Below are 12,388 nucleotides of genomic sequence, written 5' to 3'. Positions count from 1 at the left end.
TTTCGAGAATCTCGTTATGCCTTTCGGCCTGATGAATGCTCCGGCCGTCTTTCAGCATTTTGTTAATAGTATTTTCTATCATTTAATGGGGAAATTTGTATTGGTGTATCTTGATGATATTTTGATTTTTTCCCCTGATGTTCAGACCCATCAGGATCATCTTTTTCAGGTTCTGCAGATTCTGCGGGAAAATAAATTGTACGCCAAGCTGGAGAAATGTCTTTTTATGGTATCGGAGATTCAATTTCTGGGTTTTCTCCTCTCTGCTTCTGGTTTTCGCATGGATCCCGAGAAGGTCCGTGCTGTACTTGAGTGGGAGCTTCCTGAGAATCAGAAGGCATTGATGCGCTTTCTGGGTTTTGCGAACTATTACAGAAAGTTCATTTTGAATTATTCCTCTGTTGTCAAACCCCTCACTGACATGACAAAAAAGGGGGCGGATTTTTCCTCTTGGTCGGAGGAGGCGCTTGCAGCCTTTTCTAAGATTAAAGAGAATTTTGCGTCTGCTCCCGTCTTGGTGCATCCCGATGTTTCCTTACCTTTTATTGTTGAGGTGGATGCTTCCGAGGTGGGTGTGGGTGCGGTTTTGTCCCAGGGCCCTTCCCCTGCCAAGTGGCGACCCTGTGCCTTTTTCTCTAAAAAACTCTCCCCGGCAGAGAGAAACTATGATGTGGGCGATAGGGAGTTGTTGGCCATCAAGTTGGCTTTCGAGGAATGGCGCCATTGGTTGGAGGGGGCCAGGCACCCTATCACCGTTTTTACCGACCATAAGAATCTGGCATACTTGGAGTCGGCCAGGCGTATGAATCCGAGACAGGCCAGATGGTCTCTGTTCTTCTCCAGATTCAATTTTGTTGTTACATTCCGACCTGGGATAAAAAATGTGAAGGCTGATGCTCTCTCTCGCTGTTTTCCGGGAGGAGGAAACTCCGAGGACCCGGGTCCCATTTTGGCGGAGGGGGTAGTTGTTTCTGCTCTATATTCCGATTTGGAGGCCGAGGTCCAGGCTGCCCAGACTGAGACACCTGCCCGTTGTCCTTCTGGGAAGTTGTTCGTGCCTCCTGAGCTACGTCACAAACTCTTTAAGGAGCATCATGATACGGTTCTTGCTGGTCACCCCGGGAGTAGAGCCACGGTGGATCTCATTGCTCGGAGATTTTGGTGGCCGGCTCTTCGTAAGTCGGTGGAGGGTTTTGTGGCTGCTTGTGAGACGTGCGCTCGCGCTAAGGTCCCTCGTTCACGGCCTTCAGGTTCCCTTCTCCCGTTACCCATTCCTTCCCGTCCTTGGACACACCTGTCCATGGACTTTATCACGGATCTTCCTCGTTCCTCGGGGAAGTCGGTGATCCTGGTGGTGGTGGACCGTTTTAGCAAGATGGCTCATTTCGTACCTTTCCCTGGTTTACCTAATGCTAAAACGTTGGCGCAAGCTTTTGTCGACCATATTGTTAAATTGCACGGCATTCCCTCTGATATTGTTTCCGATAGAGGCACGCAGTTTGTGTCCAGGTTCTGGAAGGCTTTCTGTTCTCGCCTGGGGGTTCGGCTGTCCTTCTCTTCTGCTTTTCATCCGCAGTCGAATGGTCAGACTGAGCGCCTCAATCAGAATCTGGAGACATATTTGCGCTGTTTTGTTTCAGAGAACCAGGAGGATTGGTGTTCATTTCTCCCTCTTGCTGAGTTTGCTCTGAACAACCGTCGTCAGGAATCTTCTGATAAGTCACCATTCTTTGGTGCATATGGGTTCCATCCACAGTTTGGGACATTCTCGGGAGGGGCTCTTTCTGGTTTACCTGAGGAGGAGAGATTTTCCTCGTCTTTGTCTACCATTTGGCAAAAGATTCAGGGTAATCTTAAAAAGATGAGTGAGAGGTATAAGCGTGTGGCTGATAAGAGACGTGTGCCTGGTCCGGACCTGAATGTGGGTGATCTGGTGTGGTTGTCTACTAGAAACATTAAGTTGAAGGTTCCCTCCTGGAAATTGGGTCCCAAGTTTATTGGGCCTTATAAAATCTTGTCAGTCATCAATCCTGTTGCCTTCCGTCTTGATCTTCCACGGGTTTGGAAGATACATAATGTATTTCACAGATCTCTCTTAAAACCATATGTCCAGCCCACGGTACCCTCCTCTTTGCCTCCTCCTCCGATTTTGGTTGATGGCAATCTGGAGTTTGAGGTTTCCAGAATTGTGGACTCTCGCATGGTCCGCGGTTCTCTTCAGTACCTCGTTCATTGGAAGGGTTATGGTCCTGAGGAGAGGATGTGGGTTCCGGTGTCGGACATTAAAGCCACTCGCCTCATCAGGGCATTTCATAGGGCTCATCCTGAGAAGGTGGGTCCTGGGTGTCCGGAGTCCACCCGTAGAGGGGGGGGTACTGTCACTACCAGAGCTTTGGGACGTTCTCACAGCTCTGTTTCTCCACCCCTGTGATGATGTCACTACTAGAGCTGGGAGGAGTTCTCACTACTCTGTTTACTTTTGGTTTCTTTCACCACAGCTGTCCTTCATGTGTTTGATTTTCCTCTCTTTATATCACCCCTCCTCCTATGATAGGATGTGGATTATAGTTCTCACTTCAGTTGTAGCTCTGGCTTTAGTTTCTTCACTTGTAGCTATCAGTTCACTGGACCTGTGTTCTGCTGCAGCTAGCACTCTGGATATTGCCAGCCTGTCCTTGGATCCGTCTTCTCTGCGGCTGCAACACCGTCAGCTAAGTGTGCAGACATTGTTGTGTTCCTGTTTATTTTCTGACTGGATCTGAGGTGGCCACGGTTCCCTCCATATAGTGAGTAGGGCACTGGTGGCCGTGCCCCTTCCACTATTGTAGGGGTTACAGTGGTCATTAGTCTTAGGCACGTGGGCATGCCTCTTTCCGCCATTTGGATCCGGGCATGTGCTTTAGCAGAATAGGGAGAGCGTTGAGGGTCGGACAGGGGTCACCCGTTATCCTCCCTAGTTCTGGGTCCAGTCAGTAGCTCTGTACTGTGTATTACTATTGTTGCCCACATACAGCCGTGACAGCAGCCCACCGAATAGTACAAACAAACAGATAATGGCAGCATCTCCAGCGACTACTTTATTGGACAGACTTCACAGAAAGTGTGCCATAAGAATATTATTTTTATGGCACATTTTCTGTGAAGTCTGTTTAATAAAGAAGTCACTGGAGGTGCTGCCGTTACCTGTTTGTTTGTACTATGGGCAGCAGTGATGTCAGCAGGTTGCAGGTCCCTCTAAACACATTGCACGATGTGACCTCCCTTCAGAAAAAAGACTTGCCCGCTTGCCAGTGGCGTCTCTAGCTTTCAAATTTTGGGGGGGCACACTGGGGGCCAGGACAAAAGTAGGGGGCAGCTATAACAACGATACATTTACACAAGTATGCTTAGAAATGCTGCGATACTTTACCCAATACCTAAAACCGCAACAGGGAAGAAAAGTCCTGCTGTCTGTGGTTTTAAAAAAAATAAATAAATCACTCAGATTTCAACATGTCCTAGTTGCCTGTGGATGACACTTTTATAGGGAGGGGGATCTGTGGATGACACATACCGTATATAGCATCTTATGCTATATGTGTCATCCACAGATCCACCCCATGACAGTGTCATCTCCATTTCCCCCTCCATACTACAGATTACAGTTTAGAAGAAATGTACACTCCTGTGAGCGGTCTAGTGGCGGATCCAGAGCCTGGTCTTGGGAGGGGCACTTCCAGATTATTTTCTGTCCGCTGCCACAGAACAAGGATGCTTATAGAACAGACTCCACAGTGTAGAGGTATACTGTATATTGTGTGGCACAGTGTAGAGGTATACTGTATATTGTGGGGCACAGTGTAGAGGTATACTGTATATTGTGGGGCACAGTATAGAGGTATACTGTATATTGTGGGGCACAGTGTAGAGGAATACTGTATATTGTGGGGCACAGTGTAGAGGTATACTGTACATTGTGTGGCACAGTGTAGAGGTATACTGTACATTGTGTGGCACAGTGTAGCGGTATACTGTATATTGTGTGGCACAGTGTATGCTATATGTGTATAACAAACATATTTTACATGAAAACTTACAATTACTTGGCTTGACCCTTGGGGATCTCGGATGCCACTTCCACACTTGGCTGGGGGGCTCGGCGGAGCTGATGTGTTTTATCCTAATGAGAAAGATTTCATAATAAGGATTTGGAGAAGGGGCAGAGGGATAGCAGAGCAGGGAGAGGCTGGTGCTGCTACTAGGGGGTCATACCATGGGGGAGTAATAAAGCCCACCATAATGCCCCCCCCAGTAGAAATAATTCTCCTTATAATGTGACAATGCAAAAAATACCCCCTTGTAATGCCCCCAGTTGAGCTAATGTCCCCATAATGTGCCAGTATAAAATACCTAAAATACCCCTATATAGTGCCCCCAGTAAATGCCCCCATAGTGCTCCTCTCCCCCATTCCTCCTAGTGCCCCCCATAATGTACCAGTATAAAATGCCCCATATATCATGCCCCAGTAGATGCCCTCAGTGTCCCCCATAATTTGCAAGTATAAAATTCCCCTTCTTAGTGCCCCCTGAAGATGACTCCATAGTACTCCTCTCCCCCTTCCCCATAGTACCCGCCATAATGTGTCCCAGTATAAAATGCTACTGTACAGAGTCCCCCATATAAAATACCCCTTCTTTGTGGCATCAATAGATGCCCCTATAGTGCCCACCAATAATGTGCCAGTAATAAGTGCCCCCAATAATGTGACAGTAATAAGTGCCCCCAATAACGTGCCAGTAACAAGAGCCCCCCAATGTACCAGTAATAAGAGCCTAGCCCCCCATCATGTGCCAGTAACAAGAGCCCCCCATCATGTGCCAGTAATAAGCCCCCATCATGTTCCAGTAATAAGCCCCCAATCATGTTCCAGTAATGAGCCCCCCCATCATGTGCCAGTAATAAGCCCCCCCATCATGTGCCAGTAATAAGCCCCCCATCATGTTCCAGTAATAAGCCCCCCCATTGTGTGCCAGTAATAAGCCCCCCCATCATGTGCCAGTAATAAGCCGCCCCATCATGTCCCAGTAATAAGCCCCCCCATCATGTGCCAATATGCCCCCCCATCATGTGCCAGTAATATGCCCCCCCATCATGTGCCAGTAATATGCCCCCCCATCATGTGCCAGTAATAAGCCCCCCATCATGTGCCAGTAATAAGCCCCCATCATGTGCTAGTAATAAGCCCCCCATCATGTGCCAGTAATAAGCCCCCCCAATGTGCCTGTAAAACTATTGTAAAAAAATCCCCAAAAAACACTTATACTTACCTCCATGTCAGCGATGCGATGCAGGCCTCTTCCGGCCTGTGTCCCGCACTGTATGGCTCAGGCGGTGCGATGACGTCATCGCGCCGCCTGCACTGCCCTCTGATAGGCTGCAGGCACTAGGCCGGCAGCCTATCAGAGGAAGGGGAAGGGACACGCCTCTCCCTCCCCTGCCGAAGCACAGGCAGATGACTATGGAGATGAGCGCAATGGAAGCGCTCATCTCCCTGTTGTGCCCGGCTGCAGCCGCTCAGTTGGGGGGCATTTTAGTTGGGGGGGCACCTGGGGGGGCACAGCGTGATGTAGGGGGGGCCGTGGCCCCCTCTGGCTCCCCACTGGCGACGCCACTGCCGCTTGCTGGCACAAGCCTTTTAACCTGTAGTCGGCCCCTCCCCTCCCGGCCTCTTGGTTCCAGACCAGAATGTCGCAGTGAGGTGGTTCTGGGACCAATGGATCTGCCTGAGTTCCGGCTACCAGTAGAGTCCAAGCATGGTACCATTATTTGGTTTCTGTGGGGAAATATGTATATCTCAACTCCCTGGCATTCCACCACTAAACTATGACCACAGGCCTGTTCATCGTGGCCACAGGGACATAAATATGCATCTGATTTATGTCTTTGATGGACGGGCGATTCATAATTCCTTATGAATTGTCAGTTCCATGATGTCTGATAATGTACATTGAACTGAGCAATGGCCTAGACCCCCTGCAGAGAGGTTTTTCCTGTTCCATTAGCTGGGTTCCTGGCTGGCTGAATGGAAGTGAGAAATTGTAAACAACGGTGGCCTGCTAGAGGTTCTCTGCCATTTGGCTGGGCTTTGAAGCAGGGCATCCCTGTGGAGTTCACTACCTCTGCTATCTGACAGCTGATGGCTGGTGTGGGAACATGGCTGACATAAAATAATAATCCATATTCCTTACATCAACCTCTTGCCTTTCATGAATTTTCTGTATATATTCTCTGAAAAAAGACATTTTAGTTTTTAATACACCATTTTTCAATTGCTTTCATATCCAAGCATTTATGGATTTTAACCAGTTGTGCTGATGATATTGAGAGACAGTCTGGTTTAGGAGCCATATTTTTGTTACTATATGGGCTTTTCAATTATTAATTCTGCTTATGTGAACCATAACCGCCTCTTGTCATCATTTCACAGAAGAGGATCAAAAAAGAAGCAACATAAGCAATTGTGTGCACATCTGCTATATAAGATGAATCAGCACAGTACTTATCTTTTTCTACAAACACTTGTAGCAAATGACTATATCACAGAATCAGATTTGACTCATTTGCATAGGCCCTAGCATAGCAGTCAAATATAAATGGTAAGATGAATCAGCACAATACTTATCTTTTTTTCCCAAATACTTGTACCAGACCCCTATATCACAGAATCAGCACTGACTCCTTCACTTAAGGCCCTTTTACACTGCTCAAACATTATGCAGATTATCGCCAACAAGCATTCATACGAACACTAGTTAAAGGGCTTCTGTCACCCCACTAAACAAATTTTTTTTTTTGGGTACTTATAATCCCTATACTGCGATATATCTATACATTATGTTATTAATAATTTTCGTTCAGTAGATAATGCAAAAAACGTACTTTTATAAGATGCAAATTACCTGTCTACCAGCAGGTAGGGCGGCTACTTGCTGGTAGCAGCCGCAAAAAACCACCCCCTCCTCCTGTTGATTGACAGGGCCAGCAGCGATCTCCTCCTCCGGCTGGCCCTGTCTGCATTTCAAAAATCGCGCGCCTGTCTTGATTCGGCGCAGGCGCTCTGAGAGAAGGAGGCTCGCCTCCTCAGCACTCCTTCAGTGCGCCTGCGCCGATGACGTCACTGAAAGAGAAGACGTCATCGGCGCAGGCGCACTGAGGGAGTGCTGAGGAGGCGAGCCTCCTTCTCTCAGAGCGCCTGCGCCGAATCAAGACAGGAGCGCGATTTTTGAAATGCAGACATAGCCAGCCGGAGGAGGAGATCGCTGCTGGCCCTCTCAATCAACAGGAGGAGGGGGCGGTTTTTTGCGGCTGCTATCAGCAAGTAGCCGTCCTACTTGCTGGTAGACAGGTAATTTGCATATTATAAAAGTACGTTTTTTTCATTATCTACTGAACGAAAATGATTAATAACATAATGTATAGATATATCGCAGTATAGGGATTATAAGTACCCCAAAAAAAAAAAAGAGTTTAGTGGGGTGACAGAAGCCCTTTAACGATGATCTGCTGGTGTAAAGGTGCTGCCGATTACCTGATGCTTGCTCATCAGATAATAGGATCATTGGAGTAGACATCTGAATCATTGTTTGCCTGCGGCATATCATGCTGTCTAAACAAACTCTGGTGCCGGCAAATATTGATTCAGTAGCATGCCTCCCAACTTTTGAAGAGAAGAAAGAGGGATACGGATATGTGCATCGTGCAAAGTGCACCAAGGCAAAAAAAATTCCACACTAGGCCACCTAATCCCACCCAGTCCCCTAAATGCCCCCACAAAAGTTGCCACCACACAGTATTTATGCTCACATTGTGCCCCTTCACAGATTATGCCCAGATATGTGCCTCCTTTACAGTAATTAAGCCCAGATATGTGCCCCCTGACAGTAGTTATGTCCAGATATGTGCCCTCTCACTGTAGTTATGCCCAAATATGTGCCCCCTCACCAGTGGCGTGCCTAGGTTGTTTGGCACCCTGGGTGGGTCCTTTCTCTGGCACCCCCCAATACTTTTAAAAAAATCGCACCCCCTCACAGTATTATTGCCCTCATTGTACAACCTTCACAGTAGTTTTGTACAGATGTGTGCCCCCTAACAGTAGTTATGCCCACATTGTGCACCCTAACAGTCGTTATGCCCACATTGTGCCCCCTTAAAGTACTTATCCCTTCATTTTGCCCCTTCATAGTAGTTATGCCCTCATTGTGACCCTTTCACAGTAGTTATGCCCTCTCTGTGGCCCTTTCACAGTAGTGATGCCCTATCTGTGCCCCTTCACAGTTTTAATGCCCTCTTTGTGCCCCCCTCACAGTAATAATCTCTACTGTGCCTCCTTCACAGTAATAATGCCCCTTAATAGTAGTAATGCCCATTGTCCCCCTTCACAGTAATAATGCCCATTGTGCCTCCTTAATAGTAATATTGCCCATTATGTCCCCTTAATAGAAATAATGCCCATTGTGCCCCCTTTACAGTAATAATGCCCTCTGTGCCCCCTTCATAGTAGTAATGCCCTCTGTGCACCCTTCAGAGTAGTAATGCCCTCTGTGCACTGTGACCCCTCCATAGTAGAAATGCCCATTGTGTCCTCTTCACATTAGCAATGCCCTCTGTGCCCCCTCCAGAGTAGAAATGCCCATTGTGCCCCCTCCATAGTAGAAATGCCCATTGTGCCCCCTCCATAGTAGAAATGCCCATTGTGCCCCCTTCACATTAGCAATGCCATTGTGCCCCCTCCAGAGAAGAAATGCCCATTGTGCCCCCTCCAGAGTATAAATACCCATTGTGCCCCCATTCACATTAGCAATGCCCATTGTGGCCCCTCCTGAGTAGAAATGCCCATTGTGCCCCCTCCAGAGTAGAAATGCCCATTGTGCCCCCTTCACATTAGCAATGTCCATTGTGCCCCCTCCAGAGTAGAAATGACCATTGTGCCCCTTCACATTAGCAATGACCATTGTGCCCCCTCTGTGTTAAAAAACAAAAAAACAAAAAAAAAACCACATTAACTACTCACCTTGTCTGGTTCCTGAAGCTCACAGTCCTCTCTTCCTTGCAGGCACAGATCGCTCTGCAGCACTGTGTGGGAGGAGCTTATGCAGACTCCCAGGCTGCAGGCTCCGCCCACACAGGCCAGCACCGCGATCCGTGCCTGCAGGCTGAATGGTGGAGCCGGGAGAAGTCTTCCTGCTCTACCATTCAGAGCGCCGCCAGCCTGAAGGAGGGGAGGAGCGCGGGGAGCTGAGCGGTGAGTGACCGGACCCAGCTCCCTGCGCTCCAGCAATGAGCGCTTCTGTCTGTATTGATGGAAGCGCTCACTGCTTCTGGCACCCCCGTGACAGCCGGCACCCGTGGTGGACCGCCCCCCATGCCCCTCCGTTAGTACCTCACTGCCCCTCACAGTAGCGATGCCCAAACATGTGTCCCCTCACATTAGTTATACCAGATATGGGCCCCCTCACAGTAGTTATGCCCTGATATGTGCCCCCACACAGTAGTCATGTAGAGATATATGCCGCATCACAGTAATATGCCAAGTTAGTGCCCCCTCACAGTAATATGCCCAGTTATGTGACCATTCACAGTTATATGCCCAGTTGTGCCCAGTTATGTGCCCTCACAGTATTATGCCCAGTTATGTGCCCCTTCACAGGAAGTAAAAAAATAAATAAACTCTACACCGTGTTCCTCTGATAATCTCCCCAGCAGCAGCAGGATACAGAGAGCTGCTTATCTGTGTAGGAGGAGGAGGAGGAGCACAGCTGACTCCTGGCCGGCCCCGCCCCATGCACAGACCAGCAGTGTGGAGTGCCGACAGAGGGAGGAATGATGAAGCAGGGAGCAAACGACTCTCTGCTTCATCATTACAGGCAACTGTCTCTGCATCCTATGGATACAGAGACAGCTGCCTGAGAGCGGGACATACCTCCCCTGTTCCAGGACCGCGGGACAGCCACTGAAATCTGGGACTGTCCCACCGGATCCGGGACGGTTGGGAGGTGTTAGTTTGGTGACGAGCGATGGCATTAGTGATGGCTCCTCTCCATACTGTAGAGGAGATCGCTACATGTAATAGCAGCGGTCTCCTTCACTGACGAGTAGGCGACTGCTGGGAAGAAACCCTTCCTTCCTGACAATCGTCTGCTCAATTGAGCAATGTAAAGGGGCCTTTAAGCCTGAGAAGAGCAGTCCATTGTAAATTGTAAGGCGAATTAGCAGAGTACTTATCCTTTTCTCCAAACACTTGTAGTAAACTCCTGTTTTACAGAATCCGATATACCTGCCCTGCTTAAGCTTATATTGGACGGGCAGATCACACAGGAGATTGTCGGGAGGAAAGCGTTCCTTCCTGGCAATCGCCTGCTTGTCAGCGGAGGAGACCGCTGCTATTACATGCAATGATCTCCTCCAGAGTATGAGGAGGAGCGATTGCTAATGCCAACGCTCGTCCACATACTGAATTATTGTTTTCCGGCTGCAGATAGTGATTAGACACAGCGATCTGCCACCGGCAAACAATTTTTAATCCTGAAAGATTACAATTACCCGATGAACAAGTGAAAAGCTCATTCATTAGGTAATAACATAATTCATGCAGTCACCTAAATCATCACTTGCCGACAATCACCTGCTCATCGGTGAAGGAGACCACCGTATTTACATGCAGCGATCCCTTCCACAATATGGGGAGGAACGATCGCTAATGCCATCACTAGTCCCCATACAGAAGCATTGTTTGCTAAACAATGATTTAGGTGACCGCATGAATTATGCGATTACTTGATGAACGAGTGTTTCACTTGTTCATCGGGAAATCGGCGACACCTTTACACCTGCAGATAATCGCTAATGAGAGTTCCTACGAACGCATGTTAGTGATTATCTGGCCGATTCAAGCTCACAGGGAATTTGTCTCAAGCACAAGGACCGAGAATCAGTGTGGTGCGCAAAAGCTTTCTCCGGGTATCAGCCAGACGGCTTAACATCACGGCACACTACGTCGCCGCTCTCATGCTTCTTCCCTAATATTTTTTCCTCATTTAGGTTGGGTCCTTTAGTTACAGTGAAAGATAACCTGAGTGCTACAATACACAATATCATAAAGGTCTGTAGGTCCAACTTTGTGGCAACAATTCAACATGACAATACCCCCGTATACAACTGAGATCCATATAATATGGTTGCCAGATTTAGTGAACTTGACTGACCTGCACAGAAACCAGACCTTTACACTATCAACAACCTTTGGCATGAACTTGAATACTGACTGTAAGCCAAAGCTCTTTAGCCTCTGCCTGTGCCCAACCTCATTAACACTGATGAATAGATGTGAATCTCAGCCATATTCAAAATCTGTTAGAAAGCCTTCTTAGAAGACTTAGAAGTCTAAGTGCATGGATGCAAATCCACATACTTGTTTTGACTGACATTTTTCCCCAGCAAGGAATCATGGTACAGTATAAGGACAGGATAAGAGGGAGTACATCAAGGCAGATAATGACTATTAAGATTTACACCTTCTAATTTGTAGAATTTGTAGTTTTTAATGCTTGGCATCTTTAAAAGCTTCGCAATAGTGGATAGCTCACCACCTCTCCCACACGGACTAGTGCTCTAGCCTAAGGACTGATCACCCAATCAGTCTAAGGGTAATATAATGAAGAAAATATAAGGCTGGCACTCAAATATGTGAAATCAATAGAAGTGACAATTTATTACATAAAAACCAATACAATGCACAATCAATTAATTAAAATATGTAGGAAAATACACAAAATAAAGAATGTAAAAATGCTGCAGATTAAGCATGCACTGTGGGCTGCAATCTAGGGGTATTGTGTCCCTTGAGAAGCTAAAGATGTATCCCTTAGTTAGGTCTGTGTAGAAACTTATGGAAACAGTTTCTCTGTGATGTAAGGTAATGTCCTCCTTGGAATAATCCTCTGATTAGGATGCGGGCTGTTCCAGGAACGTCGCTGTGGCCGGTGGTAATGGCAATTCCAGGAGAAGATATCAAGTTCCAACTAATGTGGATATACCACAAAGTAACTGTAAGGCTGCAGGTGGGGAGTAAAGCGGGACCGGTGTATCTTACCCTTCTGGTTCGGGTCCGGTAGCTGGGAGGTCTCTTCCTCTTGCCGCTACTCATTTTGGATGGCACTGAGCGGACTATAAAAGGAAGTGACACTACAATGGGGGTAGAGCCACTGAGGAAGGGGAGAGACGTCCCCGAAACGCGTCTGGCGAGTTCACCCCTAAAGAATGACCTGGAATCACTAAACAAGTTCTTAAGACTTTCGGATGTTGGAGCGCTCCACAGATATCTAATGCGAAAGTAGCCGGAGGAAAAAACAG

At 47.6% G+C, this 12,388-nt stretch overlaps 1 protein-coding gene across 1 annotated transcript in view; it reads right to left on the bottom strand.

Annotated features, from left to right (window-relative positions):
* The window catches only part of NT5E (5'-nucleotidase ecto), a 162,765-nt gene that overhangs the window by 55,431 nt on the left and 94,946 nt on the right, over positions 1-12,388 (bottom strand). The window lies entirely within an intron of this gene.

The sequence above is a fragment of the Bufo bufo genome, chromosome 4, assembly GCF_905171765.1.
Source record: "Bufo bufo chromosome 4, aBufBuf1.1, whole genome shotgun sequence".
NCBI lineage: Eukaryota > Metazoa > Chordata > Amphibia > Anura > Bufonidae > Bufo > Bufo bufo.
Note: the sequence above shows the minus strand (reverse complement) of the source record. Positions and strands in the feature narration are given on the sequence as shown.